Genomic DNA, 5,860 nt, shown 5'->3' with positions numbered 1-5,860 from the left:
GAGATGAGGCAAGAGCCCCCCCCCCCCTCCTCTTGGGGGAGTCTGCAGTCATTTAGAGAATTGGACAGGAAAGCTCTATGTGCTTTAACACTACAGCCCTCCTGGCAACGAAGGAGACCTCCTCTCCCCCTCTCTCCCCACCTCTCTTCTATCTCCAAGTCTTTCTCTTTTTCTCGCTCTCCCTCTCTTTCCCCTTTCTCCTCTCTCGCTCTCTCTCTCAATTATATTCAATTCAATTGAAAAAAGCTTTATAGCCATGAGAAATATACATTTGCATTGCCAAAGCAGGTGAACAATAAAATAAACAGCGTTATAAAATAAAAAGTAAAAAGGTAAGGAATATATTATAATAATAATAAGTATGAACCTTTAAATACAAAATATCTCTATGTATCAAATGTTATACAATAAAAGTACTTCATAAAGTAAAATGTGTGATATTATAAAAATTACAAAAATTACAGTATTCAATGAGGGTGCTTAATGTGAATATATGGTCTGTTGTACGATCATTTGGTGAGAAACCCATCTAGTTTTTGCTCATGGCATTATTGTCAGTCAGGAAGTTAAGGAGTCTATATATAATCATGCATATAATTTTACCGAGGTTGCTGTTGACACAGACTCCTCTGTAGTTATTAGTGTCAAATTTATCTCCACTTTTGTGGATTGGGCTAATCAGTCCTTGGTTCCAAATATTGGGGAAGATCCCGGAGCTATGAACAGTGTTAAGCAGTTTGAGGATTGCCAATTGGAATTTGAGATCTGTATATTTAATCATTTCGTTTAGAATACCATCAACACCACATGCCTTTTTTAGTTTAAGATAACTTATTTTGTCCTGTAGTTCTTTTAATGTGATTGGAGAGTCTATTGGGTTCTGATCATCTTTAATAACTGATTCTAGTTTTTGTAATTTATCTTGTATATGTCTTTGTTCTTTGTTCTTTACAATGGGGCCAAAGAGATTGGAGAAGTGACTTACCCATAAATCTCCATTTTGAATGCTTAATTCTTCCCGTTTTTGTTTGTTAGGTGTGTTCCAATTTTCCCAGAAATGGTTTGAGTCTATGGATTCCTCAATTTGGTTTATCTGGTTCCTAGCATGTTGGTCCCTTTTTCTCCTTATTGTGTTTCAGTATTGTTTTAAGGTCTCATAATAATGGAGACGGATATTTTTGTTGTCAGGGTCGCTATGTTTCTGATTTGACAGGTTTAGTTTGACTGTTTGAGACCTTCGGATTTGATTGTAAGGCTGAGATGTCAAACATGTTGTTTAGGCTTTCTACTGCCATGTTGATCCCTTCGTTGCTGCACTAAAAGTTTTTGTCTAGGAAGTCATCTAGAAGTGTCTGAATGTGATTTTGCTTCATGGTGTTCTGAAATGTTTCGACACTGCTCTCCTTCCATCTATAGCATTTGTTTATAATGTGTAGTTTGTTTGGTTTTAATGCCTCTTGGTTAGGTGTAGGTCTATGTAGGTAGGCTGTGATTTTGCTGTGGTCTGATAGTGGTGTTAAGGGGCTGACTGTGAAAGCTCTGAGAGACCCAGGGCTAAGGTCTGTGATAAAATAATCGACAGTACTACTGCCGAAATATGAGCTGTCTCTCTCTCTCTCCCCCTTCTCCTACATTCTCTCTCTCTCTCCCCCTTCTCCTCCTCTCTCTCTCTCTCTCTCTCTCTCTCTCTCTAACTCTCTCTTCCTCGCTCTCTCTCCCTTCTCCTCCTCTCTCGCCTCTCTCTCTTTTTCTCTCTCTCTCCTCCTCTCCCTCTCTCTCCCCCTACTCCTCTCTCTCTTTTTCTCTCTCTCTCCTCCTCTCCCTCTACTCCTCTCTCTCTCTCTCTCTCTCTCTCTCTCTCTCTCTCTCTCTCTCTCTCTCTCTCTCTCTCTCTCTATTCCTCTCTCTCTCTCTCTCTATTCCTCTCTCTCTCTCCATTAAAATTAAATTCAAAAAAGCTTTAGAAAAAAAACTATTACATACTATTAAAATGTGGAATACTATAAAAAGTACAGTATCTCTTATAAACAGACATATTAAAGATACACTGCATACACAGTATTTATAATGAGGAGGATGTGTGCAGTTTCATATTTACAAAGGTGTGCTAGTGGTTAAAGTCCAGAGGGATGAGTCTGTTTACAGGGAGTTTGAGGTCCTTCTGTCATCAGGTGAATCTGGCTGCTGTGATCGCACATCGTTGTATATCTCCCAACAGAGATGGTAGTTTGTTAGCGTCTGGAGTGTTTTCAAGGTTCTTGCATGCCTGTGGAATCCATGGGAAATGTGTGTTCCTGATGTCTTTGCATGACTGGCAGGAAGTTAGGAAGTGCAGCTCAGTTACCAATTTGTTTTGTGTGCCGTGGGAGCAGTCTGTCTTCTCTTAGGAGCCAGGTCTGTCGGTGTCTGTCTGTTTCTTCTCCATGGCCAGGCTGTGTTCACTGAGTCTGTACCAGGTCAGGGATTCATTTATCTCTCTCTCTCTCTCTCTCTCTCTCTCTCTCTCTCTCTCTCTCTCGGTAGGTAGGTAGGTAGGTAGGCAGGCAGGTAGGTAGGTAGGTAGGTAGGTAGGTAGGTAGGTAGGTAGAAAGTTTAAGGATAATGTTTATGTAGTGGTTTATGCAATATTGAAACTCCAAATCCATATGGGGAGGGGGGGGGGATGCTTGTGGACAGTAGGGGTGTACACTAGACATAAATAGGAAGCAAACTCAGGAGAAGGAATGACCTCTCACAAATATTTATTTAATAAATTGTTTCAAATAACCCTGCCTCGTTAAATTAATGAGCTCGGTGTTTTGCTTTCAAAAATAGGTTATAGAAGAAGTCTAAACTGCAGAAAATAAAAACATCCAAGCTGCCTTTAAGGATACCTTGGAATATCTGTCTATTTTTTTAACCATCGGACCCTAGTTTACGACAAAACAACACAATTGACGGCAGCTCCTTTGCCGCGTGGTTTAAGGATTAGAGGGGGTGGTCGATAGCAACCACCATAGCAACCATGACGGTCAAGTGACTGGATGCAGCCCCGTTGAAAAAAATTGAATACCACCCTACACACTCAGGAGATTAATCAGGAGATTAATGATGTTTAAATTATTAGGACCATGAAGTCTTTATTTGCATGGGTTTACATTTCGTTCTGTGTAGCATGAAAAAATCGGAGAAACACTCCCATTCAGAATGCATTAGTTTACATTTCGTTCTTTGAAGCACGGTTATTTTTATTTATTTATTTATTTTCAGTTTTTGAGCAGCGGCTTCAAAGATGCAAATTTTTCTGCAATAATCCAAAATCCAATGGAAAAACCCGTTGGCTTTTTGTCAAGGGAACGGAACCGAGGGCGACGCTCACTTCCGGGTTGGCCAACACACGTCATCCCTCCACCACTCTATACTGTAAAAACACATGTTCAAGTTGAATGATAATGCATGAATTTATTCGGTACATACATGGTAAATCATAGTGTATTACTGGGTAATTGCCACTGGTAATAAGAAGGTAAATACAGAGGTAGTTACCCGGTAAATACATGGTAAATCATAGTGTATTTCTGGGTAATTACCACTGGTAATAAGAACATGGTTCTTGCACCATTTTTAAAGTCAAATTTAAGACTTTTTAAGACTTTTTAAGACCAACACATACATAAATTAAGACCCAAAAAATGTCAGAAAAATTATTTGATAGAAAAGGTGTGTATAATTGAGTCACTTATCGATCAACCGTAGCCGTAGTACTAGCAGTAGTGGTACTCTTGCAAAGTTATCTCGGAAGCGCGTGGACACGACGATACGCGAACACATTAACGCACCCGTGTCACCCATAGTCACCCATGACCCGTCGCTTAGCAACCGGACACGCTGGGGTTGATATGTTACCGGACTACTGTAACTACTAGTACGGAGTGATAACAAAGACATGAATCAGGCAATAAATCCACCGTCCTTGACAGCGGTCAAGTTTGGAGTGCGGAGTGGACCAAATGCGAACTACTGCAGCTTTCCTAAGTTAAACCCCAAACTAATCGGAATAAGTTTATGCATGTCGATTATAGCAGACTACACCACCTCTTCTGTAGCCGAATAGAATTATATTACGAACAGATAATTGTATTCCGATTGAGGCGTATTATATGATCCTTTTCTATTCCGATTGAGCTGTTCTTCCGCTGATCTATGCGGATCAGATGTGTCCATGTAAACACGGCTGACAGTGAACACACACACACACACACACACACACACACACACACACACACACACACACACACACACACACACACACACACACACACACACACACACACACACACACACACACGCTTTGAAGCCGAACTTCCTTATTCGAATATAATGCGAATATCAAAAATAAATCAAAATTCAAACGAATATTAGGCAGCCCTTAATATTCGAACCTGTTATGGCAGGCCAAGAGGGAGAGCGTCGGAGAACCCGACGCAGTCTACTCATAATATTGTAATGACCACGGAAGAGGCATTGAATGAAGTATTGATTAGACAGCGATTTATTAGATACCTAATAAACCGTCGGAACACGCAGGACCGGTAACCATAGCAACGCCGGTAAACAAAACCCGCGAAGCCCAATCCAGGTCTTACTGAAGGAATTTAATGGTCAAAATATCATTAATAAATATTCGAATATTAATATTAATAAACAAACAAACTTCGAATATGATTTTTGGCAAAAGGTCAAAGCCCGTCACACAATTTAATAAATTTACTGTTTGGAATACTTACATTAAAATGATCCAGCATGAACTGTGATCCATAGTACCGCGATAAGACATGGCTGTCAGTGTCGTCCGTGGGCCAGTACCTCACATGGATATCCATCTGTTTGCTTTTAGTGGTTTTGTTCACTCATCGAACATGAGGACGTACTGTTTATCGTTTACGCTGCGTGACAGCTCTCTTTTTATGAAAGATGCAATCCCGTATTTGGCAAGATAGGCCGTTTTGTTTTCACCGCAGGTGAACGACTTCGCAAACTCAGAATCTGGGAACATATCAGCCAAGACGTTACTAATGTCCTCGTTCGATTTGAAGGAATTATGTCTGCTCACCGTGTGGAGAACCCACAATACCTCTGCCTTCTGGGTTTCTGGTGGCGACACAAAGCCGGTTAACGCCGTCTGATGTGAAGTACTAGCCACGGATGCTGAACTTTTCAGTCCACTTCTTTCAAATAATACGGGCATCGGTGTAGTCCCGCTAGCTGCCACGGAGTATATCGGATATATTTCTGCGACCTCATGTGGGACTCCCATGGTCCCTAGTATGAATGCCTTTCGGGATAAACGACACCTTGCCTCGTCACCTGCCTTCTCCAACCACCCCCGAAACGTATCCTCCTCAAACCATTTCTCATTGAATTTGCACTGTCCCATCCTGAAAGTAGCGCAAGTTGGCCCAATGATGTCAACCGTCACTAGCTAAAAGTAGCGCCAGCAAGCTAGCCTACAGACGCAGCTGCAGGCTGCAGATGCAACCGGCCCCCCGATGACTGATGTCAACGTTAACGTAACGTAACACTCCTGAAAATGCCGTAATTAAAAGACGCATTAGGTGATTTGTTGTGCGCGACAATTTCCCTTAGTCTTAAAAAAACCTCTGCAAAATTTAATACCTAGAGCAAATTTACAGTAAATTTAAGACAATTTATGGCCTTAATTTTACACAAAAAAAATTAAGACTTTTTAAGACTTTTTAAGGACCCGCGGGAACCATGAAGAAGGTAAATACAGAGGAATTATCCGGTAAATTATAGTGTATTACTGTGTAATTACCACTGGTAATAAGAAGGTAAATACAGAGAAATTACAGCTGAAGTA

This window comes from Gadus macrocephalus, chromosome 15 (genome assembly GCF_031168955.1).
Source record: "Gadus macrocephalus chromosome 15, ASM3116895v1".
NCBI classification, from domain to species: Eukaryota; Metazoa; Chordata; class Actinopteri; order Gadiformes; family Gadidae; genus Gadus; species Gadus macrocephalus.
The sequence above is the reverse complement of the archived record's forward strand: the minus strand, read 5'-3'. Positions refer to the sequence as shown.